Raw genomic sequence first — 27,711 nt, 5'->3', positions numbered from 1 at the left:
TTCCTAAGAATAAAATAAAAGCTAAAGTAAAAGGCAAAATGAAGTTAGTATAATCTTAATCTTTGTATAATACAACAAAGAAGTGATTTACAGTAATGAGGATTTATTTTCTGCCTACTACATTAAGTCTTATATCAGGGCCCTAGAGTAGAAACGCTACAGACCCTATATATTTAGAGAGAATTCCTTAGTCAAAGTCTTGGATCTCAGGTGCCATCCAGTCTACAGATTTTTCTATTTTCCTTGTCCCTAAGAATATGTTCTTTTCACAAAGTCTGGCTAATAGGAATATTTTATAGTGATTATGTATTATCCTGTAGGGATGGGGAAGGACTGAGTGTGTGATAGACTACCTCCTCTTAGCTATTTACCAGTTAGAGTTATCTTAGGATGTTCACGGGAGGAGTTGAATAATAAGCTCCTAAAAGTGTGTAGATATCCAATCCAGGAACTTTGAGGTCTTTGATCATCAAGAAGACCAATGGCCTATGCCACTTTAATGGTTATGATGCTGACTTAACTGATATCCTTGCCCAAAAACAATCTCTCAAAATAATCTTAATCATAATAAGGTATAATATATTCCAAAAGCTTCAGCAGTCAGATACAGATGAAACTGATATGATTTCTTCTTCATGAATAAGTTCCTTCTTGTGTGTAAGAGGCTGCTTTTAGGAAAGGAGGGGGAGTTGGTCCCTGGAGAATCTGCTTTTTCAAAGAGGTCATTAATCCTGACATTCACAAGTCCCCATCTTCTGAGCTCCTCATCAATTATTAGCCATTAAGATTTAATTAACTCTTTATTTTTTTATTTTTATCTTTTTTTTGCATATACATGGTCACTGGGTAGAGAAGAGTAGACTCAGACTTTTTATAGAACACGTTTGGGCAAAGGATAAGCTCACAGTTCTTGATGATTGGAAGTCTATTTCTCCCTTCAACAATTGCTTATGAAGTTACCCTTAAATATGGTTCTCTTCAGGAGACAGCTAAGTAGTTCAGTGGATAAAGCGATGAGCCTGGAGTCAGGAAGATTTGAGTACAAATAGAGTCTCAGGTCCTTACTGTAGTATCCCAAACAGGTCCCTTAATCCACTGGAGAGGGAAAGGGCAAACCACTCACTCCAGTATCTTTGCCAAGAAAACAGGATTACAAAGATTAGGATATGATTGAATGACCACATAGCTCTCTTCTGGGTTCTTAGAGTAAATACCTTCATAGAGTCTTGAGGTTGCCTCTCCTTGGACTATTTAATTTATTCTCAAGGTATTTTCCAACTCCAACTTGAATTGTCTTCTGCTTACATAGTCTCACCAATGATGTGGTCAAAGAGGGAGGTGGGAGTGGAATCTCTCTCACACTCTCTCTCCCTCTCTCTCTCTCTCTCTCTCTCTCTCTCTCTCTCTCTCTCTCTCTCTCTCACACACACACACACACTCTCTCTCTCTCTCTCTTACACTCTCCTTCACCTTCCTTCCTGCTCTATCATATAGATATATAACAGTTTGCTTCCTTGAGGTACTCCTGAGCCTGGAGGTTCCTGATTCTGGATTACTTGTCTACTGGATATTTAACTTTACAACTGGCTTGGGTGAGTTTCATTCTTTCATGAGTCAAGAGATGTTTCTAATTTTCTTGGCTAATTATATTTTACAATAAAATGAAAATTTTTGGATTAAAAGACTAATCATCTCCTAAAGAGATTGCAGGGTATAAGCCATATTGTTTACATATTTAAAACTTCATCAAGTTTGTTGATTAATTAATTGGAAAAGGGTAGAAAAGCCAACTGTTACATAATGCAAATTTTTAGATTTTTCTATATTTAAAACTCAAATTATTTTATCCACTTTGCGGAATTTAAGGTATTCATTTGGAAGCCCTAACTAAAGATTATCGAGACAAACTTGCCAGGAAGAAGAAAATCAGAGTACATATTTCCAAGTTCTATAAACATGGTCAGGTGAACCAGTGCAAAACATTCACAAATAATTTTTAATTAGTTGGCAGATATTATGAGCATGTGTGTTAAAAAGGCTGAACAGGATGACTCAACATCTTTTTCATCCATCTGTTTTACTTATATGTATCACATTATGTACTGGGCAGTTTATTTTAAAATTCTAATTGCAAAATGATCTTTTAAATTGCTTTCAAAATTATGACTAAATAACAAATGGAAAGAGGAGAAAAATTTTAAATATTCTATAAGATGATTATTTGTGTTCAGAAAAGAGATTATTAGAAATTATAGAATTTTAAAATGTTAGAAATTATATATTCCAACTCTTCTGTTTTTTGATGAAGAAACTGAAACCTTAAGAGTTCTAGTGACTAGTGACTAAGAAACTGAAGCCTAGACAGTTGAAGACTGCACAACTATGAGATGTCATCTCATATACATCAGCCTATTAGATTGGCTAAAATGATATAAGGGGGAAGTAACAAACAATGGAGGGAATGTGAAAAATGGGAACACTGATACACTGTTGGTGGAACTTTGATCTGATCCAACCATTTTGGAGAACAATCTGAAATTATGCCCAAACATTTACAATTCTGTAATATACCCTTTGACCCATATATACTATCAATAAGTCTGTTTCCCAAAGTTATCACGGGGAAAGGAAGAGAACAAATATATTCTAAAATATTTATAAGCAATTCTCTTTGTGGTAGCAAAGACCTGGAAATTGAGGGAATGTCCATAATTTGGGGAATGGTTAAAAAAGTTGTGGCATATAATTGTAATGGAATACTATTCCAGAATAAGAAGCAATGAGCAGGTTGATTTTATTAAAAAAAAACATCAGAAGACTTGCACAAATAATGAAGAATGAAATGAGCTAAACCAAGAAAATGTTGAATACAGCTACAGCAATTTTTTTGAAGAATAACTGTGAATGTCCACCTCGGGGGAAAATGCTTATAAATAGAAATATGCATGTTAAATTTTACCTACATATGTAACACCATATCATGCATTTGTATGTGTTTTTGTCAAATTGTGCCATCTCTAGTTCAGACAGTAGAGAGATATGGAGAGAGCCAGCTTAGAATTTAAAATGTAACTAAAAATAAATAAAATAATAATACCTGAAAGCTATTGCAATAATCCAGGAATCAGGTCTTCTGATTTATAAACCAGTCCTTTTTTTTTTACTATACCCTGCTCCCATATCCCCACTCGCTTTTAATCTCCCAAATCAATGATAACTACTGGCTACCCAAAAAATCTCTATATCCCACTTCCCAAACCCCTTTCTCTGTCTGTCCCTTTCTTTGCTTTCTTACCTTGTCCTACCTCTACAATATTCTGCTCCAATATGAGTACCCCCTTCTACTATGCCCTTTAGGATGCCTACTCACTAATTTAAAACATCCTTGTATCTTAAATTTCATCTTCTCTTTTGCCTCATCTATTTTCTGGCACTCAAGGAGTTGAACAATTCCAACTTTATTGTAGCCTCTTTATTCAAATCTCTTCACCCTTTGTCAGTTAGGTCTCTCATCATGCTTTTCCAGAATCTAACAGTATTAATTCTCTGTACTGACATCCTTCACTCCTACTCAAGTGCTGCTACTAAACCAAGATGGAAGGAGTAGTGAAACCATGTTTTCAAGATTCACTACAAATTTATTATCTAATATCAACTTGTATCCCCACTTCAGGCAAATAATCCTTCTACTTCTCCTCAATCAACTCTCAATCTCATTAACCATAATGGCTGTTCAAAATGTCTCTTTCTCTCCTCAAGCATCCCAATGGCACCACTTCTATTTATCCTCTCAGCTAAGCATCAGACCTTATTCTACACCAAAAAAATCTTAAAGACCTTGCTAGGGGGCTCATTTTTCTAACTTTCTCATCTTACCTGTCTCTAATATCATGCTATGTCATCCTTTACATCAGTCTCTGATGAAATATTTCTTCTCCTTTCCAAGATCAAGCCTTATATATGTGTCCCTGATCTCAACTCTTCTTTCTCTAGGATATTGCCTCCACAGTCATCCTCATTTTCTATTTAATCTTCAATCTCTTTTAATCTACTTATTTTACTTCCATGTTGTCTATGAACACTCCCAAGTTTCCCCGATTATTAAAAACAATTCACTAATTATTATCATCCCCACTAATTATTGTCTGTATCTCTCACTTTCTCAGTTAAGTCCCATAAAAAGCTATCTACTTATAGAACATTTAAAATTTATGTCTTCTCTTTCCATTTGTTAGTTATAATTTCATGATTTAAAAGACTCAATGGCATTACAGGCTTTATCCATCATGAAGGTCAATGGCCTATTCTATTTCTGTTGGACATTGTGAAGATAATATCATTCACCTGCTGAATACAGTATATAAATCTAAGGAGAAAAACTTAAGACAAAGAGACTGGTTAGAAGACTACCAGGGAACCAAAAGAATGCTATAAATAGCAATAACAATATTGTAACAATGATTGATTGTGAAAGACAGATGCTCTCCTCAAGACAGTTAGCCATGACATTTCTAAAGAACCCATGATGAAAAATGTTAGCCATCCCCAGAAAAGGAACCAATAAACACTGAATGCAGACTGAAGCAAACTTTTTTTACTTTACTTTTGTTGGATTGTGTGTGTATTTTCTTTTGCAACATGGCTAATATGGCAATATGTTTCTCGTGACTTCCTATGTATAATCAATATCATATTGCTTTCCATATGAAGGATTAAGGGAGGATATGAAGGGAAGGAAAGAATTTGGAACTCAAAACTTAAAAGAATGAATGTTAAACAATTTAAATGTAATTGGGAAATATGTAACAAAATAAGTAAAAAAAAGACAATAAAGAAGACTATGGCGACAGTTCGACTGAGACAATATGAGGATCTGAAAAAGGGTGGTAGATGTGTAAGAAAGTTGGTGTATAATTGAAAATCTGTTACCCTAAAAAAAAGAGCTACATTTCCCAGGAGCCCACTGACTTCCTGTCCTTACATACTTCCTGTAGAGGATATTTGGCAAGGACCTGAAGGGTTCTACCTCTTTACTTCCTGTCCCAAGCTTGGTGGTGGTAAGGCGGGCTTTTGAACTGACTGATCAGTCATTAGCACGTGGTCTTTATTTTGTATCCCTCTTATTACTCTATTTCTGATGATCCTTTAATAAATCTCCTAAAATATATTTTTTTATTATTTGAGATTTAATTTTAATTTTTTACAAAGGGAAGTATTTAAGTATATTGAATAATCACCAGCTCCATTTGATTTTTTGCTATGCAAACATAGCCTCTAAGCCAATGTTAATATATCATCAAAATGTACTATATTTGGTGAAACAACTGAACACAAAGTGAACAACAAATTGGTGTCTAGGGACAGTATGGTAGTTTCTTAATACTACAACAAGATTATCTCCACAAAATGTTCTATCAAACTTCTTATTTTAAACCAATATATACTGTGATATGTTTGGGAGATTTCCAGCCAAGACATTTAGAAATTAACTAACAGGCAATGAGATCTGTAAAAACAAGCTCTTTTCCCTCCCCTCCCTTTCTGTTTGCCTCAGAACTGACTAGTGGCAAGGTCTGACTAATGGACAGCTGTTAACAATCCATAGGCTATAGAGAAGATGAATGAAATCACAAAGAAAGCATTCAAAAGTACACATAAAATCTCCTTTCTACTATACCCTGGATCCCCTCAATTTCTGTATTATTAGGTCATAAACTTCCAAAATTTATTCTAAAATCTATTCTATGACTTCTCCCAGATTAACTGAATGTCAGTCGAGTCAGGGTGCTGAAGAGAAGCTTTTTCAAAAGCAAGGCACTAAGGCTCTTTGCAAGACACCATTACAACTGACAACCCAGTCTTATACATGCTATCTTGAAATCAAGTATATAAACATACTTCCTCCTCAAAACTAGTCAAATAGGACTAGGGTATGTCACTCCTGGTTTATTGCCCAATCTGATATCACAGATCAAAAAAATGTTGCAAGTGTCCACCAGTGAACTTTCAAAAAATAAAACCAAGACATTTTGGCAAAAGCATTCATTTCTTCACAACTACTCCATTTCATTATCTACTGAATAAAAAAAGAAATGCCAAGAACCCCAAATAATTAATTTGGCTTAAATAATGCAGTATTTTTCTATGAAGCAAATATTTTTAACTTTTCCTGAATAGAATACTTCATAAGTAATTGGAAAACATTTAAAGTTGGAGGTTAAAAATGCTTTGAAGATAAAAGATATTATATTACATTTTCTTTTTTATTAAGTTTATTTTAAGATGAATAAGAACTTAGAAATTATAATAACACAAAGATGATCAATTAATACTCTTAATTACTGATTAGTGAGGGAAGAAAAATATTTTAATTATATGATTGGTACCCTGAAGGGCCATATTGGTTGGCACCAGCATACCTCATTCATTATGACTAATATGACTGATAATTATTAACAAATGACTAGCAAATAAAATTCTCAACACCTTACAGCAAGGAACTTTGTTGTTTTTGTTTTTCTTTTTTTTAATCAGTGTTGTTATTTTGGTTTATCATTCAAGGACCATATTAGCTAACTTCAGATGTACTCCTCACCAGAAGGTTGGCCAGTAGATCATGGATTCCACAATTTATGAAGATTATCTAAGGAATCAAGGGGTTATAATTTGCACAGATAGAGGGAGCACTCTCAATGATGAAATCATAGATTCATGAGTACTGAAAGTACTATTATCTAGCTAAGAGGTAAGTGGTTTCTTTGTTCTGAAATATTATGAGGGTAATAGCTTCTGCTTACATATAACTTTGGGATTTACAGAAAGCTTTGTGTATAATGTCCCATTTGATTTTTATAATAATCTCATGGGGTAGGAATTTTTTTAACATTCTTCTTTCTTACTTTAAGTTCTTAGTTTCTCCCTCCCTCCAGACTCTCCTTCATCCATTAAAAAGGCAGCCAATATGATACTCATTATACATTTGAAGTCATTCAAAACATATTGCTATATTACCCATGTTGCAAAATATTAAAAAGAAAGAAAATAAAATGAAAAAAGTTTCAATCTTGATTCATTTCGTCTTTTCTCTCTGGAGGTGATAGCATTTTCATCATGAGTTCCTTGGAATTGTCTCTGATCATTGGGTTGATCAGATCAGGTAAGTCTTTAACAGTTTGATCCTTATTAAAATATTACTATTACTGCATGCAATGATTCTGTTCATTTCACTTTTCCTCAGTTTAGTTCATATAAGTTTCCCAAGTTTTTTGAAACTATCTACCCTCATCATTTCTTTTACCACAATGGCATTCCATCACAATCATACATCACAACTTGTTCAGTCATTTCCCAATTGATGGGCATCCACTCAATTTCCAAATGCTTTGCCACCATTAAAAGAACTTCTATAAATATTTTTGAACATATACATCCTTTTCCTCTTCCTTCTATCTCATTGGGAAAAAATCTAGTAGTGGAATTGCTGGTCAAAGGGTATTCTAGGTAAGCATTTTTATTATTCCCTTTTACAGATGAGAAAAGTGAGAGTGTGATAAATGATCTGCCCAAGAATACACAGTTACTAGGTACCTTTCTAATTAGTCAGATATCTCCAGATAACAGCTAGCTTTTCATCCTCTTATTGTTAATAGTATTTATTTTTGTTCCTTTTCTTCATCTTTTCCTTCTTCTTCTCCTCCTACTTATTAAAGTTATCATTTTATTTTAAACCAATATTAATATTAATAATGTTGATAATAATAGAAGAGAGGGAGAATAAAAAGAAGTCCTCACTTTTTCAAAGATCAATGAATTCTCTCCACAATGACACATCATAGGCCCTCTATGACTTAATATTCAATGTTCAGGTATTGCTGCAGCCAAAAACTCATTACCTGCCAGCCAATGTAATGTGGTGATAAACCTTTCTCAAATAACTAGACTTGTCCTCAGGCAACAAAAATTCAGTCTGTTGCCATTACCAGCCATGTGTACAAAGACTTTCTAGATTGATAATGCCATCCAGAAACCAAACTCTTCAGCCTTCAAGAATCCTCTCCAATTTCATCTCCATATTATTATGAAGCATTAAAGTAGGAATTCAGTGGATATTCTTATTATAATAAATATTTTCATAAAATATATCTTTATCACAATTCAAATATTTATATATTTTATAACCTAGACTTGCTTACAATGTATTATAAGTATATTGCAGACACTGAATGAGTGTCAAAGTTAGAGAATGTTAGGTAGCATGAGGTACAGCAGGGATTCTTTGTTCCCTTAGATTCCTATGGTATCTGCAAAGACCTGGCGAGGACCACCAAACATTAGTTAATTGTGTCCTATTGATACCACTTATTGAGTTAGCACACCAGCCGGGACAATGCAACTACTCTACTCTCTCTTAGGTAATGAAGTTTCAGACTAGCTCTACTAAGAATGTCAGCTTGACATGGAGACCAGAAAACCAAGTAACATTCTACCGTCACAAGGTAATATATAATGGAGTAATTAAAAAAAAAAACACATTAATACCCTACCTCCCAGAAATACTTCAGTGCAAATGACGATGACATACATTAAGTTGAGTAAACTTCAAGTATGCATGAAGTGGCCTGATGACATGAATGTTTTAATTAGGCACCAGTACTATACCATAGCAAAAGTAGAAACAGATCATACAGGCAAGGGCATCACAATGCTTTTTGTCAAGAATATCTTTGGCTATACAACAATGAAGTAAGGCATTTAAAAATTTTTTTTCAATCCTAAACTAATCTAAAATTATGTGAAAGTAAACAGAAATTTAGGAGTTATTTAAATCTAAAGATGGGATAGCTAAAAAACTTAAAATCTTTATAAATCTAAACTTAGCAAAAACACTAGCAATGTTACCTATTAATGAAATGGATAGCAAAAATAATAACTATAATATCAAATGATCTTGAAGAGGAAATAAACATTCATCAAATGAAATTGTAAGAAACATTATTTTGAGTTTGATAGCATGAATCCAATAAACAAAAACTACCTCTATGGTCATAAAACCCCAAATGTGTTCAATCTTATTTAGTAACAGAAACTGAGTCAGGCCTGGTGAGAACGTTGACAGGTGGTACATGGGAATTCCAAGTGCTGTAGGCTTTTCCTTGGGCAGCTAGGTGGAATAGTGGATAGAGTGTTGAATCTGAGGTCAGCAAGACCTAAGTTCAAATCTAGCCTCAGACAACTTAATAACTGTGTGGCCTGGGCAAATCACTTAAACTCTATCTGCCCCAGTTTCCTGAGCTGTAAGATGGGATTAATAATAGTATAGGGTTATTGTAAGGATCAAATGAGATGTTTTTAAAGTACTTAGTACAGTACCTGGCAGGTGTTTAATAAATTATTCCCTTCTCTTCCCTCAAACATAGTAATTTTTAAAAGCCAGAATCTGCTACAAGATTTTGCAGATATTTCACAATATCCCACAATATTTCACAGAAGGCACATAGACTTTTGAGCATTATAGTATAATAGGATATGCCACAGTCATTGCCCTGATATGGACCACAGGTAGATGTATTTCAGAATATTCCTAATAGAAGGTATCACTTGTCCCCATGGCAGTAGCAACTTACAAAAATATTGAAAACATGCAGTAAGGCATTTTGGAAGATTCTTTCAATGTTGAGGCATTATACGTAGTAGAAAACTTACATATTGTGTTACCTATTTAAAAACAATGAAAAAGAAAGTTATGGAATGGAAACTGGAAAATAAAAGTAGGTCAGAAGTATTCAATATCCATAACCAACAATTTGAGGCCAAGCCAAAAGGTTAAGATATTACATGTAGTCAAAGCATCTCATTAAAAAAATAAACAATTTCATCAGTCATAAAATATACTTTAAATCTGGAGAAACAAAGAAATTAGAGGGAAAAAAGAGACTCTCTAAAGAGAATAATGTAGACATTTTCTGATCACATGTGATCAAAAGAAGTCCAACACAACAAAATTTCAAGATTGAATGAGAAAAAGAAAGCTTGTACACCATTAACATATTGAATGACTGAATGATGAAGAAATGGTAAATAACAACAACAACAATGAAACCTAGCTTCTCTACAAAACTTGAAAGTGGTAACTCTCAATGAGAGCCCTAATTATTGGCTAAAAGCCAAAGTGACACCTGGATTGCTAGCAAAGCACTTTTCCAGCATTCTCTGTGGTGAGTGTGACCCCATCAATCTTGACAGGAGGAACTACAAACATATTACCAAAGGACAAGAACACTCATGACCTCTCCAAATAGAGGCCAACTTTTGTGTACTTTACACAAAGCATTCACAGCCTGCCTCATCCCCCAAAATCTATATAAACTTTCAAGAAATCTATATTGAATGAGGAGAAAAGCAGGGATGCCCCACACTTTTAGGAGTGTAAAGATCAACTCATTATTGATTCAGTAACTATTGAACAAGCCACCCCAAAGCACTATAACATCCACTTTACCTTTATCGATTCTTGAAAAGTTTTTGACTTATTCCATCACTCCTGAGTTATTCACGTTCTCCAAATATAGGAAACAAATCCAAGCACAGTGAGAGTGCTAAAATATTCTAGGTCCACATGGGAAGCTTATTATCTATTTAAACCATGCCACCAACACAATAATGTCAAGAACAATCTACACAAAATAGGACTCCTGGGGACAAAGTTATGGTTGCTATAACTCCCTGGCCTTTAATGTAATATCCTCATTGCTAACTACAACTGAGCATGGCTTTAAGGCCAAAGACAGAGTAAAAACAAAAGGTCATATCAATCACTCAATGTGCATGTATGACATCACAGGTGGTCCAAGGGATAAGTGAGTGTCACAGGGCCTGGAGGCAGGGAGACTCATCCTCCTGAGTTCAAATCTGGCCTCAGACACACTAGCTGTGTGACCTCATGCTAGTCACTTAATCCTATTTATCTCATTGTCCTCATCTATAAAATGAGCTGGAGAAGGAAATGGCAAACACCTCCAGTGTCATTACCAAGAAAACCCCAAAGAAGATCTCAAAGGATAAGAAATAACTGAAATGACTGAATGACAACATTTGTAAAGCACGTATGTGTTAAGAGTTTGACTGTTATACTGACACTGAAGTCAAAGCTTAATAGGAAGAACATATTTAGTTCAACAAATACACTACCTATATATATATATATACACACACACACACACACACATATATATATATATATATGTTTGCCACAGTAAAAATATACATAGTGCTCTAAGATGTTAATGAAATACAAGACTCATCATTCCAAAATAACTATAGGAAGATTAATAACTCCTCATCAAAAAAGAGGAAGATTGATATATTCTCAGCATACATGATAAGCAGGTTAAAACTTAAAGAAATCCTTTGGGGAAGCTGTAAACATTTAGTATGTCAGAGTGAAATAAGCAGAACCAGGAGAACATCATACATACGCAGTAACTGAAACTTTGTAGGACAGATCAAATGTAGACTCTGCTAATGCAATGATCCAGGACAAGTCTGAGGGACTTTTGAGGAAGAATGCTATCCACATCTAAAGAAAGAATTATGGGAATAGGAATCCAGAAGGAAATGTGTGATTTATCACTTGTTTATATGGATAAATGATTTAGGGTTTGGTTTTAAAAGATTACTTTATCACAAAAATGAATAATATGGAAATGGGATTTGAGTGATAATATATGTATAACCCAGTGAAATTGCTTGTCAGCTCTGGGAGGAGGGAGGGAAGAGGTGATAGAGACAACAAGAATCATATAACCATGGGGAAAATTTAAAAAATTATATATATACATATGTATATATATAATTTCAATAAAATTTAGCATCTACTAGATACGTGGAAAGAGGAAACCAAGTTGCCGGAATTATACACAAGAATCTAGCTATCCTTCATAATGACAAATCTCTGTTTTGTCCATAGAAATTCAAAATTACCTTGAGAATTCAACAAAGAAACTATACCAGAACTAGAGAATCATTACAAATAACTTTGGGCCACACACACAATCACATAGAGACAATATTTGGCCTGTAAAAACATTTAAACCTACATAGAAATCACCATACCCAGTACATGTAATCTTTGAACTATAGGAAATGAGAAGGTTTTGAAAGAGAAATAATTAATAGGAGGAACAGGAAAAGATACCCATAACTCCCTTCATCCTGTTTGCTACTGCAATTTTCCCAAAGAAGATTTTAATAAATCTACAGAAGATTGCAAATATTAAAACACAAAAATCACTTTATTCATTTGTTCCACAATGAGCAGAATATTGAATATAAAAGAATGACAGCAAAATTGTGATGTATTTCATATAAAATCTATTTAAAGAGAAGAAGTGAGCAAGATAGCAATGAGAATGAGGAGGAGGAGGAAAAAGAAGTAGGAGAAGGAGGATATTGAGGAGGAGGAGGAGGAGGAGAAGGTCTTTAAGCCTTGAAAATTTCTTTCCTCATCCTGTAGATTGTGCAGTATTTACTATCATTTTAAAGATAAGAAAACTGGAACCCAAAGATGTATTCTGACTTACACATCAATACCCAACTGCTGTTGAACTCAAAACCTGAATTCACTTCTCCTGATTGATATTCACTGCTCATTCCTCTACACAGTTTGTCTGTAGATCTTGCCATAGGGAACCTGAAAACATTCTAAACCTTTTAGCTTTCTTTTACTCTCCCAATTGAACCACTGAAATCTATTCTCAGCTAATGCTTCACAGCAGTCTTTGGTATTAGAAGACAAAAATTCAAAGATGAAGCTTTGAAATCTGTGTCTAACCTCTCGACAGCTTCAAGATGAAGACTGTACATACACTGAAGATACAAAAACATTTCATTAGCCTCATCTCTTTGTCTGGCATATGTGTATGGAATGATCACTAAGAAAAAAAAAAGAATCATTGGAATATTTATCAGACTGGATAGGGATGCTTATTCAAAAATTGTGGGATTAAATGATGAGACTTATTTCACTATAATCAATCTGTCAATCAACAAGAATTTATTGTGTTTCCTATGTGTCAGGCACTGTGCTAAACACCAAGAATTCAACAAGGAGTAAACCAGCCTCTGCCTTTAAGAAACTCAAATTCTATTTGAAAAAAAAAAAACTGTGTATGGCTATAGCTGCATAAAATATGTAGAAATCAAATGTAGGTATAAGGAGGTTTTAAGTACAGCTGGTGGGACCATGAAAGTTTTCATTATTTCCTAGAATAGCATTTGAACAATTTTTCTCCAGTGTTTCATGAATGTCTTTTATAGACTTAAGAATGCTAGAGGGAAGGTGAGATGATGTGGAGAGAGTCATCTCTAACAACAGAAAAGCAGAAATCCTACTTTTCTCAACCATCCTTTGCCAAGAAGTCATGGGTTTTCACTCCTGAATGCTCCAACTAGATTTACCCCATGCCTCAAGCTACACTCCTCCTTAAACCTCAATAGCTATCTTCAATCAGCCAGTCATTTCTAATTGTGCTCAGCACTACCTCAGAAATAATTGGTATACAGTGCTTTAACTATAGTCAAGAAGATCTGATTAAGCCTCCTGAATTTTCACTCATATTATCATTAGCTGTATTACCCTGGGTTACATCCCTTAATCTCTTACCTTCAGTTTTGTCATCTGAAAATTGAAAATCATAGTACCTACTTTCTAGGATGCACATACACACAAAAATACACATACGTAGATACTTATACAAGTGTTTTGTAACCTTAAAGATCTATATAAATGTTAGCTATTATTATTTTTCAGGAATGGGATTGGCAATGAAAGTGTGTGGACAACCTTGGCCCTATTCTTAAATTAACTCAAATCTCATAGGCTATTGCTGATCAACAAGTATCATATTTGGTGAATAGATCCAGAAATACTATATTTGCAGACTATATAAACCTAGAAGGGTCAGCTCATACATTATACAACAAGAGTCAGGATAAAGTGATCTTGGCAGGCTAGCTAGAATATTTTCCTGAATCTAACTGAGATAAATATAAAGTATTACCTTGGTTTAAGTTTCAAAAATCAAGAGTTTGAGATTGTACTCATACAGAGAGTTGAGTATGCCACACAACTAAAAGGAACATTCCCTTTTCCTTCTGGATAAGGGCCAGTGGGAATACTAGACCCAGAGTATACTAGTACAACCTGTCTATTCTCTATGCATCCCAATGATAAATTAACGAATAACATGATATGGTCTAGTTACCATATTCTTAATATGAAGTTAATGCAATCTTTGGATAAATTGAAAAGCTCTTCCCTAGAAATGAAGTTGATAATCCTACAGTACTTTTCCTTTTTCAGGCCACATATGGAGTAGTGTGTTAATTTCTAAGATGCAAAGTTTTAGGAAGGACAAGCCTAAAAACATAATAAAGAAGGCTCACCAAAATGGTCAAGGGCCCCAAGTTATATAAGATTTCTCATATATAAAATACAAGAATTGTGGAGAGCCATCATCCCTGCTGTCTGACACAGACACAGTCTGGGAAAATGGAGACTGCAAAGCAGCACCCAGAAAATAAGGCACCCACAGAATCCCCTCTGTCTGACTTCTTTCTCTAACTTCCCTTACTAGTGGAATTGCTATGATTATTGTTCTCTCCCAAATATAGGAGAAATAATTTGAGAGCAAATACTTATAGGGTTAAAACACATAAATCCCACCTTAATCCCACCAGATTATTACACTAAAAGATTACATTCACAGAATTAAAGTCTAAAGATTGTAACCCATTAACCCCCTCCTTTCCCTTTCCACAGAGTTACATTCGCTCCCATTACAAGCCAAGCAAGTCAAGAACATAAATAAATAAATAAATGACTAAATGAAAAAACAAACAAACAAACAAATGAATGAATGAATAAATAAACAAATAAATGTCTAAGGCCAGACTTGAAATCAGAATTTTCTGACACCAGGCTCAGGATTACAGAATGACAGAATTTCAAAGAAGACAAAATTTAGATGGAAAATGACCACTCTCATAAAATATTTGAAGAGTCATCCTAATAGAGTAAAATTAGATTAGCCCTGTTTGCTTTTGAAGAACAAAACTAGAAGTAATATTAGACATTACAGAAGAAGTAATTTGAATCTAATATGCTGAAAATGGAATGAATTGTGCTGGGGCAGATTGACTAGGGCCCTATTTCTCTTTAAGTCTTCAAAGGAGAGTTTGGATAGTAATAACTGTAAAGGTCATAAAGTATTTGACTAATAATAACAATAACTAGCACTTATATAGTAATTTAAGACTTGCAAAAGTCTTTACTAATATCTCATTTTGTCCTCCCAACAACCTCAGGAGCTACATGCTATTATAATCTTCTCTTATAGACAAGGAGTCTGAGACAGATTATAAAAATGGTAACAGATATAAAGTATATGAGGATGTATTTGAACTCAGGTCTTCCTGACTCCTGGCCCTGCACTTTATCCTTTACACAAGGGGTCCCAAATTTTTTTATACAGGGGGCCAGTTCACTGTCCCTCAGAACATTGGAGGGCTGTACTATTAAAAAAAAAACAACCTATAAACAAATCTGTATACTGATGTCTGGAATAGTGGAGGCTGCAGCTCTGGCTGTGATGGACCTGTCACACCTTGAACAGGCTCATTACTGCCACCACTATACTGGGCAGCAGTATACACAGCGTGGAATCCCTTGCTCACCATGCTGACATCTTCCATTGTGCAGTCACATAATCCTTTGTGTGGTGCCTCATTCTCCTTCAGTTACTCTCAGAACAAGGCACCAGGCAAAGGATTATGTCACTGGAAGTAGTACTGTAAGTGAGCGACACCACATACAGTACTCCAGGAGCACAGGATGAGCTCCTCCTGTGCTCCTCTCACTGATCACCAATGAAAGAGGTGCCCCTTCCAGAAGTGCAGTGGGGGCCAGATAAATGGCCTCAGGGGGCCACATGTGGCCATAGTTTGGGGACCCCTGCTTTATACCACCTAACTATCTCTGCTCTTACTTGGTCCTTAGAACTACAATGTAAGGTAAATAATGCTGGATAATCCCTATGTGGCAGATGAGAAATTAAGGATCAGAGAAGTTAAACAACTTGCCCATCTTTACTTAGGTAATTGTCCCAATTTCTAATTAACTTCTGGTCCAACATGGTTTCCATGATGCCACACTACCAATGGATAGTCATTTGTTAGAAATAATTACATTAGAAATTATATCTAGAAACATAAAGATGGGATTAATTATTTGAGTGGATATTTGGATGACTTTGTAGCCAAAGTTCCTTCCAATTATGTCATTCTATATTTCTAGGAGGATAAACATTATTCTGCAGTCATTCGTCATTTACTCCTTAGTGGGAAAGAAGAAATGAAAATAAGTTTGAAGGTGATAAGAAGAGAACCTGAGAATCCTGGGTATTTGGAATGAGAAAAGAGCAGAATCATAGGGAAGAGAAGATAAATAGGAGACTGGAAATCCAAAATAAATTACCTAATTGACAATTTTCCCAGGAGCTGTCTTTCATATATAAAGATAACACTACCCAGCAGCAGAATATATAACTCCCTTAAGAATCCCTGACCTTCATCCTGCTCTGCTACATATCAACCCTCCAAGTATACCCCAAAGGCCACTGTCATTAAATACCAACATCATTAAGCAGGTATTCCAGGTCTCTGCTGCTCCTCTTTCTGCATTATCCTGAAAAAAGCTTAATGAAGGAAAAAGAAACAGGAAAGAGAATGTAGAGGGATGACCCAGGAAGCAGAAGAGGTTAGCTCTCTTGATCTCATCCTTATTCCAATTGTTATGGTTCTGGTACCAAACAATTTCACCCTAATCTCTTTCTGAGACTCCCACTGGTCCCAAACCCACCCCCACTTAAGAAATTCTGGATTAACTGAAAAACAGAAAAATGCCTTCTCCACAATTTCCATTTTTTAAAAATCAGGTTTCAAAATCATCCAACTATGCATCTTGCCAGGAAATAAATGAAAACTATATCATTAAAATCTATTCAAATTAACTGTCTATAATTGTTGCTGATGCTCGGCAGACTATATTTACCCTTCACCTGCAGCAATTCAGTGCTGTATTAGGGGCAAGTTTTAATAACTAGAGCTATTAGGAATCTTACCGGAGGTACAATTATACTAGTCAGCAAGCCTGGCACTGGCTCCATATTCCTAATTCACACATTTGGGATATTCAAAAATATTCTGATTTTAAACAAAAATATGGCCCATTATGCATTATGTGCTAAAATATGTTGTGCTGGTAACTTTGGCAGGAAGTCATCTGAGCATGTCAGACACACACAGAAAAACAACCTTTCAAATATGAGTACAAGTATCATACAAATTAGTGATTAAGATATTCCATTATAATCAGGCCTATTCTTTACCCTGATTTTAAAGGCTCACAGAGAATGAGATGTTCACGATTTACTCTGTTGAATTCTCCAGTGCGTCTGTTCTTCCTGGCATTGAAATTATAAGAAAAGAAACATTTGGTTCATTTCTCTTCCTCTTATCATATCCTGTAGTCTGAGCCTAAAAAATAAGTAGCCATACCTTTGGATTCATCCTTTTTTTGATCCCAGGCGATAATTTTATTAGCCATCCTTCATTTTTGCTTAGCCAAATTATATTCAGCTGTTCTATGATCCATTTAAAAATCAGTTTCTTCCATTTTTTTAATTGTTCTGGGTTGCTTATCTTATACCTCCACTTGACTGAGTTTCCAAGTGAATGGCAAATAGCCTCAGTCATTTACTGAGATTTTCATTGTAGCATTTATCAGCATCAATAAAAGCTATAACACTGCAAGGAAGTCTCCTTGCAAAACCTTTTCTGAAAGAAAGTGGCAACTAGCTAGTCCAATATTCTCTAAATAAAAGATACTTTTTGTGGGATCATTTGAAAAACTCTTATCCCTAAAAGTAATGGGGACAGAATATCTCTCTTCTTGTATAATATCAGGAATTGACTGGACACAACTACTTTCTCCTTTATAGGATCTGTCATTGACCCTGCAGATTCCTAAGAATGATTTTAATTCTGACTTATTATTCAGTGTTAAATGTAAATGAGACATGAATATAATTTCCCCAAGAAAACATCTTTCCAAACAGTTCTTGATGAAACTATTATAATTTCTCTAGTAGAAAGCAGGGGGAGGAGGGGAGAAGATGAATTATTTTTTGTCCTTTCCTTGACCTGTAATCCTTCAACCCCTTGGTTTGTTTCCAGGCCATTATCCCCTTCATGAGTTCCACTTTCTTCTCTTCCCCATCTTGACCCCTTGGTGAACCAATTTGACTTTACCCTGTTCTCTTTAGGTCCTTTGCACACTTTTCCTGTGTCTATTCTTGCCACACCAAGCCTTATCCTTAGATTACTCCCATCTCTGCTTGTGTTCCCAGCCATGTGCTGCTGAAAGAAGGTGAAGAAAATCCTGAAACAATTCTGACCTGAATCACAGAAAATTTATGTTATATAATTTCATCAGAGCCCACACTGGCTGAATGGATGTGATGACCCCTCTCCTTTCAGACAAATTAATTAGATAAGGAGCTTCTACCATGTGACTGGAATTTTCTTTAAAATGACTTGCTCTCATTCTCCTCAGTAGCACAAACCTTCTTGAGCTTTGGATAATTTGTGACCCAAGACTCACCGAGGCTATGGGTTCATGTTGAGTGGGCCAGACAAAAGGAATATTTTTACACTGTCTCATTACCTCTTTCTTCCCTCCATTGGGGAAGGTGCTGAGTGGGCTTTCCAGACATTATCCAAATCCATTCTTGGAACATTCCCATGATATCAGGAGCAGTTCGTTTGGATGTGGCAAGGGAAATCAATTAAGCAAGAAACCCAGTTATTCCCTAATGAAGTGGGCATTTCTAATGACACATAGCTCAAAAGAAGGTTTCTGAACATACTATATGTGGAATATTATGAACGTTCTACAAGTTAGAGTCAGGCACTGTGTAAACCATGGTAAACATTAGCAAAAGCCTTTGGCTGACATCTTCAAAGGAAACTGAAAGGTGAGGCCAGCAAAATGTTGGAGGCTCTGACTGACCACACCACATTTTGACAGTACTGAGTGAAATGAGTTGAACTAATTTTTTTGTCTAATATATATATATATATATATATATATATATATATTTCCCCCCTCATCAAACTATTATGGTCTAAAAAGCTAAACTCTCACTTCTAGTTATCCCTCTCTTGAACCTTATATTTTTTCTTATTTTTATTTTTCTTCTGCTTTAGACACTGTCTCAGACCTCTGGTCCCTTTCAGCTCCAATAATCTCAATTCCTGCTTCTTCATATTGACTTGTTTGGGCTGATTCTCCCAGGTCCTATCTGCAGAGGAATTTCATAGCTATGGTGGTATGCTCTATACCTGTAGTTCCCCTAGTTGTAGAACTTCCTTAAGTCATCACTGGGAAAACCAATCACCCAGAGCCCTCAGCAAAGGGAATTGTACAAAATACCCAGTTAAACTCACTAAGATGAACTAATTTTAAAAAATCACTGGATCTTTGAATTGAAAGGAAATTCTGAGGCTCTCTAGTCCAACTTGTATCTGTTCTGGAATGGTTTTCTGACCCTAGATACATCATAGGATGATAGATTTAAAGTGAGAAGAGACCTCAGAAGCCATATAGTCTGTGTTCAACTGGGGGCTAGGAAAAAGAGGAAAAAAAAACAAGTCTCCACTTGAGGTAGATCAATTCAGATTCCCAAGTAGTTCTAAAAACTACTTAAGGAAGTCTTTAGAGTGAATAAACAAGTAATGTTGGAAGATTTGCTGGATTCACATGCAAATGGACCTATACTATTACCTTTCCAAGCCTCCACACCAAACAGAGCTTGGGCATTTAAGTTTGTGCCTAACTGCAAACACAAGAGGTGAAAGACATGGTACCAGTGTTACCCAAGATAAGCACATGAAAAATTTCCTTCTATGGATTTATGATTCTACTCTATATTCATAACCTCAAGTTTAAATTGAATTCTTGTATATGAATGGAATAGAATATTATTGCACTATAAGAAATTAGGGAAAAGATCATTTTTATTAAAAGAAAGTTTATTTTCCCAATTACATATAACTTTCAACCTATGTTTTCTGAAATCATAGAACAGATTATTTCAAAGAGGTAAGGAAAGACTTGCATAAACTGATGCAAGTGAACTTTAGCATCAATATTACAAAAATTGAATGAATTACAAAAAAAAGAATGAATAATTCTGAAAGACTCAAGAACTCTGTTCAACTAAGTGGTCAGCTATGATCCCATAAAACTTATTAAAAAGGATACTGCCCAATTCATGGATTCAGGGCAGAAAGATTTTAAAGTAAAATGTAGAATAAGAAACATTTTTTAACACAACTAATAAAGAAATTTGTTTTACTTAACTATGCTTATGTGATACAAGAGTTCTGTATTTCTTTTATCCTTTTTTTCCACCTGTGGAGGAGCTGAGGAAATGGAAGTTAAAAACTGATGGTTATTAATCATTACTTAATATCATCTTCATTGCTGCCTGGTCATACCTAAATGTAGATAGATAGATAGATAGATAGATAGATAGATAGATAGATAGATAGATAGATAGATAGATAGATAGATATAGTTAGATGGATGGATGGATAGATAGATAGGTAGGTAGGTAGAGAGATATGGAGGATATGGGAACTTATTCCAAAATAAAATTATTGGTCCTTTAAAATATTTACATTGGAAATAGACTATGTTTATTGACATTTCTAAAAATTGCCACCATTTATACAGTCTGCCACATCTATGTATTAACCATATTATAGTATAAAGACTTCTGAATTGCAAGTTAGAACACTTAGTTTTGAATCTCTGCTTCACCGTTAACTGCATACTCATGAACAAGTCATTTAATCTCTTATTCTGAGCTTCCTCGTCTGTAAAATTGGGATAATAATACTTCCTACCTACTTTACTGGGTTGTTGCAAGGAAAGTATACTTTGTAAAACCTTGGGACACTATGTAAATGTATGTCATTTTATTCCCTTAGTTTTTTAATTTTTCATACTATTTTTAGATGATAAGATGCTGGAAGAATCAAGTTGTCTTTTTGTCTCTTTACAAGTTACTAGGAAGAAACAATTCAAAAAACATGGAGCTATAGTCAGGATCATATAAAATTTCGCAATGTCCAAGTAGAGGTCTTGAAATGATACTCCAGAAAGAAAAGGAGCTAGAATTACAAGCAAGAATAAACCAGCCAGCAAAACAGAGTATAAATCCTTTGGAGGGTGGAGAAATATTTAATAAAATAGAGAACTTTCAATCATTCCTGATGAAATTATCCAAGCTCAATAGAAATTTTTAAATTTAAACATAAGACTTGGGAGTGTAAAAAAGGTAAACATGAAAGAATAATCACAAGTAACTCAATAAAGTTATAACTCCTCAGAACTTTATCATTCTTCAGGCAGTTAGGAGTCTACACAGACAAGAGAGCATGAGTGGACAGCTAGTATGGAGATACATTGAGAAACAGGCCTAGAGATGAGATGTTCTAGGTTCAAATATGACCTAAGATATGTGCTAGCTATATGACCCTGGGCAAGTCTTCTAACTTCATTTGCTGAGCCCTTGCCCTTCTCTCTTAGAGTTGTTACCAGGATAGAAAGTAAGAGGTTTTTTTTTAAAAAGAAAGAAATGATACATGGTGAAGGAGTTGAGAGAATAGGTATATGAATTAACTGTTGGTAGAATAATGAACTAGTCTAATTATTATGGAAAATAATCTTGAGCTATGACCAAAAGCTATAAAAATACATATTTTTGACCCAGCAATACCACTACCAGGTCTATATCCCAAAGAGATCAAAGGAAAAGGAAAAGGAGCTATATGCTAAAAAATATAGCAGTTCTTTTTGTTGTGGAAAAGAATTGAAAATTGAGATGTTTATCAATTTGGGAAGGTCTGAGCAAGCTGTGGCATATAATTATAATGGGGAACTATTGTACTATAAGAAATTATAAGTGGTCTGGTTTCAGAAAAATTAAATGATGAAACCTATTTGCATTGATACAAAGTGAAGTGAGAAAACCCAGATCATTGTGCACAGTAACAGCAATGTTGTAATGATGATCAACTATGAAAGGCAGGGTTACTCTGAACAAGACAATTCCAAAGAGCTCATGATGAAAAAAAAAGCGACACAGAAAGAAAACTGATGAATTCTGAGTGCAAATTGACAAATAATATTCTCACTTTCTTTTTTTGTTTTTGTTTTTTTGTGTATTTCTGAGATAAAAAAAGAATACACAAAGTTTTTTGTATGAATGTCTCATCAAAAGATGCAGCATTTTGCTCTTATTACCATTTCTTCTCCTCTAATGATGCAGCAAACAAAAGCTCCATTGATCCAGAAGAAGGATCCCAGTTTGACTCTAAAATTGTTGTCAAAAACAAGATGACCGTTAATTATTACACCATGCAGAACAGAAGCAGTGACATGGAATTTGAAACCTTATCTATTTAAAAGTTCATTTAAGTCCGTTGATAAGTCAATCAACAAGTGTAGATTGAGAACATATTATGTACCAAGAACTATGCTGAATGTTGGGGATACAGATGTAAAAGGGCATTTTCATTTCTGCAAAGTAAAGGAAGGAGCATTCTTGTGAATAATGTAGCCTGAGACAGTTCTGAGAGCCTTAGAGAAAACTTCCCCTCAGAAGAACGATAGGCAGAAAGCAGCCCAAAGACACAAATCGCGTCTGCAGGTGAGGATGGCTGCGGTGCATTGTGGTCCATAGATCCCTTTTACCATGGCTGTTTACAGGGTTTTGAAGGATGTAGCTAATAAACTAGAAATCCAAACTTTTACAAAACGACGAGAAAAAAAATGTTGTCCTATTGGACTGTGTTTTCTAAGTTTGTCCACCTGAGTTAAAAATAGATCACTACTTACTTGTAAAGTGGCCTCATTGGAGGCGTCACGTGTTATAGGACGATACCCAGGTTTCAAGGTAGAGGAAAGACATCCGCAGAACTAAAGGGCAGAAATTCCTAAAGACAAAAGCCGGCAGTAGTGTTTGCTGCCCCCTGCTGTTTGAAGGACGAAGATCAGGGGAGGTTCAATAAATGGGAGCACTTTGTTGGTTATGTAAGTGTGTGAAGAGCTGACTGGCCTAATTGCTGACCTCTGTGTTGGCCCTCTACTGTCTTTTCTGGGCTGAGCAGAGTCCTAGGAACACACATGAAGAATCCTGCAAGTCTTCAGCTTAGAGGAATCACCTGCCATTGAAAATACCTTAATGATGCTTCCACATTGGTCCAAGGAATAGATGGGGAAACTTAATAGAGATCTCAGTATTAAGACTACTATTTCACTTAATAATGCTGCTTTCAATACTTAGTACCTTGCACATAGTGGGTGCTTCGTAAGGGAAAAGAGTAATATATATCCACCCCCTAGAAGGAATTTACTTAAATCCAATGCATGTGCAGATTAGGACATCATGCCATGACATCATCGACTCTTTTTGAAAATGAAGGATAGACAGCAACAGAGAGGCAGAGATGCTTAAAAGAAAATAGAACATACAAGATGTATATGATTACTTTAAAGGACCACCACCAGGAATGATCAAATGTGATAGACTTTGCTATTATCAGCAATGCAATGATCCAGAAAAATTCTGAGGGACCTATGAAAAAGAATGCCAAACAACTCCTGAGAAAGAACTGTAGGAGTAGGAATGCTGAGGAAAACATATGATTTATCACTTGTTTATTCGGGTATCTGATCTGAAGTTTTGGCTTTATGAGATTGTTTGTTTAAAAATTTTAACTTAAAATTTTTACTTAAAATAGATAGGTGTGGCTTAGTGGATTGAGAGCCAGGAACAGAGATAGGAGGTCCTGGATTCAAATCTGACCTCATACATTTCCTAGCCTTATGATCCTGGTCAAGTCACTTAATCACCATAGCCTAGCCCTTATCACTCTTCTGCCTTGGAACCAATACACAGTATTGATTCTAAGATGGGAGGTGTAAGAGTTGAAAAAAATAAATTATATGGAAATATTTTATATGATAATATATGTATAACCAAGATTGAACTGCTTGCCAGCTCCAGAGTGGGGACGGAAACAATTTGGATTTTATAACTTTGGGAAAACTTGTGGAAATTTGTTGTTAATTTTTTTGGTTTTGAAAAAAAGTGACTTAGCCAGGGTTACCTAGCAAATAAGATCTGAGACCGGATCTGAAATCAGGAAAACATCTACCTAAATGAAGACTCAGCAGTCTGTCCACCTCACTACCTCCCTGAGTGTAGTATAATATTGTACAGTATATAGTATAGTACTGTAAAGTGTAGCATAATATAGTACAGAATAATATTAGTATATTATAATACTGGTAATGTATAGCATAGTATGACATAGTTTAGTATCATATATTTAGTATATTATATTATATCATACCATACCATATTCATGTCACATCATTATATTATATTTCAGTGTATTGTATTTTATATTTTATTGCACTATATTGTATCATATCACATCTATTTTATTGCTATCCATCTATTTTATATTGTGTTGTGTTATATCATGTTATATTGCATGTGTAATATATATATATGTGTGTGTCCGTGCATGTGTGCATGAGTGCACACATGTAAAATTCCCTGGATGTGCATAGCCACAAAATGTACTGCACTTTTGGCTCGGTATATGTCCAGAAGTTACCTCGTTTATCAGCTGCTGCTCAATCATAGCTATTGGCCCACCCAGAAGACCAAAAACGACTATCTGAGAACTCCGATTTAATTTAAGTCTCTTCAATACCCTAGAAACCAACAATCTGCCATCCTAATTTATTAGTCTCTTCTGCTTTCTCTCCTAAGAATTAATTTCTCTGCTTGTTTTTGTTCTCTTTGTTGTTTGCCTTTCCTGGGCTTTGCCATATACTCCCAAGCTAAGTTTTCTCAGCACCTCCCTAGCAGACCCTACCCCAAGGTGGAAACTGGGAGCCCAAACCTTGCCTAACATCACAGTTAAGTAGGTAGAATGAAGCCCCATGCTTAATGAAGATTCTGGGAGCTGAAGAGAGAAGAAAACAAGACTTTGAGGTCCAACGATAAAAGCTGTCTTTAAGCCCTTGGTGGCAGAGGGACAGATCTTTCTTCATAGGGTTCCATTGTTCTACATCTCTCCAAAATATGGAAGGATTTCTCTGTCTGGGAATATATAAGGGTAGGTTTGAGGACTACACATGTGATTTCATTGCCATAGAGATCTAGTTAAGGAAATTCTCTATTCCTGCAGATCAGCACCCTTTGGTCAATTTATAGTCTTAGAGAGTTGCCTAGACTGCTTAAAAGTTAAGGGACTTGCCCAGAGACACATAGCTAGTAATGTGTCAGAGGACTAAGTCTCACAGGTTTTATGGCTAGTTTTCTTGAGATCCTCAAGAATATCTATGATACCTTTATGATAATGAAAGCAAAGTGGTATAGTAGAAAGAGCACTTGTTCGAGAGTCAGAGAAGTTTTGAGTCAAACACCAGCTCTTTAACTTAATGAGCGTAACTGTGATGTTAGATAAATCATTTAGCCTTCCTGGGCCACAGTTTCCTCATTTTTAAATGGGAGGATTGAGTCAATCAGTCGATAAACATTTATTAAGTATATGGATGTTCAAGGAGATCTGGCACCTTTGGTATTCTTTTCAGGGCTGCTCATGCATCTTTTGTGTTCACCTGGCATTCAATTCTTACCTGTGGCTCCAAAAAGCTGTAGATTGTGCAATAGCCCCACCCCTGCCCTACTCATTAGATGGACTAAAACTATACTGAGAGTCACCAATAGGCTGCAAACCATCAGTGAGTTGGGGGAGTGTCTACTCCAAGTAGGCAAAGACTTCCCCTGGTAGAATTGGCAGATGAGAGTAATTTTTTTTTGTAATAGCCATGAAAGCAGCTTAAATAGGCACTATGGAGCTTGGTTAGACACTGAAGACACCAAGGTTGTCCCAGGTCATCACCACCCATGTTGATTTTTTGTCTTGTCACTGGACTTCAATGACTAGAAGAAAGAGTGAAGTTGACAACTTTCTGCAACTCTGACTCTTTTAAATCCAATTCATGTATTAGTCAAAATTCATCAGTGATGTCATTGGTCCTCTTCAAAAATGAAGGATGAACAAGAATAAGTGCCTGCTACAACAAGTCACTGTTTTAAGTAGCTAGAATACAAAACGAAGCAAAAGGCAGTCCCTTCTTCCAAGTAGATTATAGTCTGATGGGGGAGAGAATACTCAAACGTATACATAGAATGCTATGTATAGGATAAATTGTAGATAATTGCCAGAAGGGAATTAAAAGGATTTGGGGAAGGCCTCCTGTAGAAGATGGGATTTTAATTGAAAATAAAAGGAATAAAGGATCACAGTAAAAGAGGTAGAGTATTTCAGAAATGAGAGTCAGACAGAGAATATTGCCCAGATCTGAGAGCTACAGTATCTGTCTGATGAACATTCAGGGAGTCACTGTCATTGAGGTAAAGAGCACATGATGAGAAACAAGATATAAGAAGAAGACTGGTAAGGTAGGAGGGGGCTAGTTTACAAAGGACTTTGAATGCCAAAGAGCATTTTTTATGTGATCCTAAAGGAGATGATAAGGGCCTGAACTAGAATGGATCAGATAATCTCTTCATTTACTAACAGTTCTAAAGACTATGATTCCTACTCTCCAAGAAAAAAAGATTCTAAAGAGAATATGAGAAAGAGCTGATACTAATTTCCCACTCCACACAAACACATACTTCCCACATGGCACTATATTTTGTATGTTGCTATGTCCAGAGAAGATTCAAGGATAAGGTTGGGAAATCTATAAGGATAGCTCCAGGGAGAAATATGGTAGAAGCATTTCCCCACTCATGCCTAGACTCCATGATTGTTTGTAGGATATTCTTACCTCTCCGCTGTCATCCAACACCCAACATTAGGAATACTTCTTTTTAAAATCATGTAATAATAATAATGAATGTTCTCATGTTGTCTATACAATCTGAATGACACTTTGAACTAGGAATTTAGGAAGAAGAAGTCTTACCAAATTAACACAATACTCCCAATCTAAGACTAGCACATCACAACCAAAAAGGGCATCCACAAACCAATTGGATAGACATTGAAGATACCAACTGGTCGGTCTGAATGGTTCTAGTCCCCCACCCACTGAAACCACTAGAATTTAACAATAATTTAGTAAACTCATGCTACTAAAAGCTTGGTATGCCCAATCACAATTTGATACTATAATAGAATTTCCACATACATGTCTCTTTAAGTATAATTCCTCACTTCATCCTAGGGTATTCTGAGCCTCCTCTTGAAACCTTGCCCCCTAGCTTTACAGAAGTTTTTGCTACTATGGGAATATTGTTGTTCAGCATTTCCTTGCAATGAATTTTAAAATTTGAAATTCAGTTGCCCTAAGTGTTCAATGCCAGACTCCCAAACACACTAATTCTTCTCTGACTCTTTGGAATTCCTAATACCATTACTTTCATTTTGCTACTGCCATTTTTTCTCACTTCTCACTCTGCCATTACTACGCCAAGGTTTAATGCAATGTCA

At 35.4% G+C, this 27,711-nt stretch overlaps 1 protein-coding gene and 1 long non-coding RNA gene across 8 annotated transcripts in view; one reads left to right on the top strand and one right to left on the bottom strand.

The window, feature by feature from the left end:
* AKAIN1 (A-kinase anchor inhibitor 1) overlaps positions 1 to 27,711 on the bottom strand; it is a 98,530-nt gene that overhangs the window by 25,992 nt on the left and 44,827 nt on the right. Inside the window, exon 1 of one of the 7 annotated variants that reach the window (XM_007487669.3) lies at positions 10,499 to 10,982. The exons of 4 other annotated variants lie outside the window; for them this stretch is intronic. The gene's annotated coding sequence lies outside the window, so the exon portion shown is untranslated. Of the gene's footprint in view, positions 1 to 8,543; positions 8,686 to 10,498; positions 10,983 to 27,711 lie in introns of those variants that run through there. 2 more of the 7 variants (XM_007487668.3, XM_007487665.3) reach the window with 2 other exon arrangements.
* LOC103095406 (uncharacterized) lies at positions 15,850 to 16,542 on the top strand. The gene is made up of 2 exons (XR_464811.2): positions 15,850 to 16,068; positions 16,352 to 16,542. It is a non-coding gene; the product is annotated as an uncharacterized LOC103095406 (long non-coding RNA).

Source organism: Monodelphis domestica, chromosome 3 (genome assembly GCF_027887165.1).
Source record: "Monodelphis domestica isolate mMonDom1 chromosome 3, mMonDom1.pri, whole genome shotgun sequence".
In the NCBI taxonomy this organism is placed as follows: Eukaryota; Metazoa; Chordata; class Mammalia; order Didelphimorphia; family Didelphidae; genus Monodelphis; species Monodelphis domestica.
The sequence above is the reverse complement of the archived record's forward strand: the minus strand, read 5'-3'. Positions and strand labels throughout refer to the sequence as shown.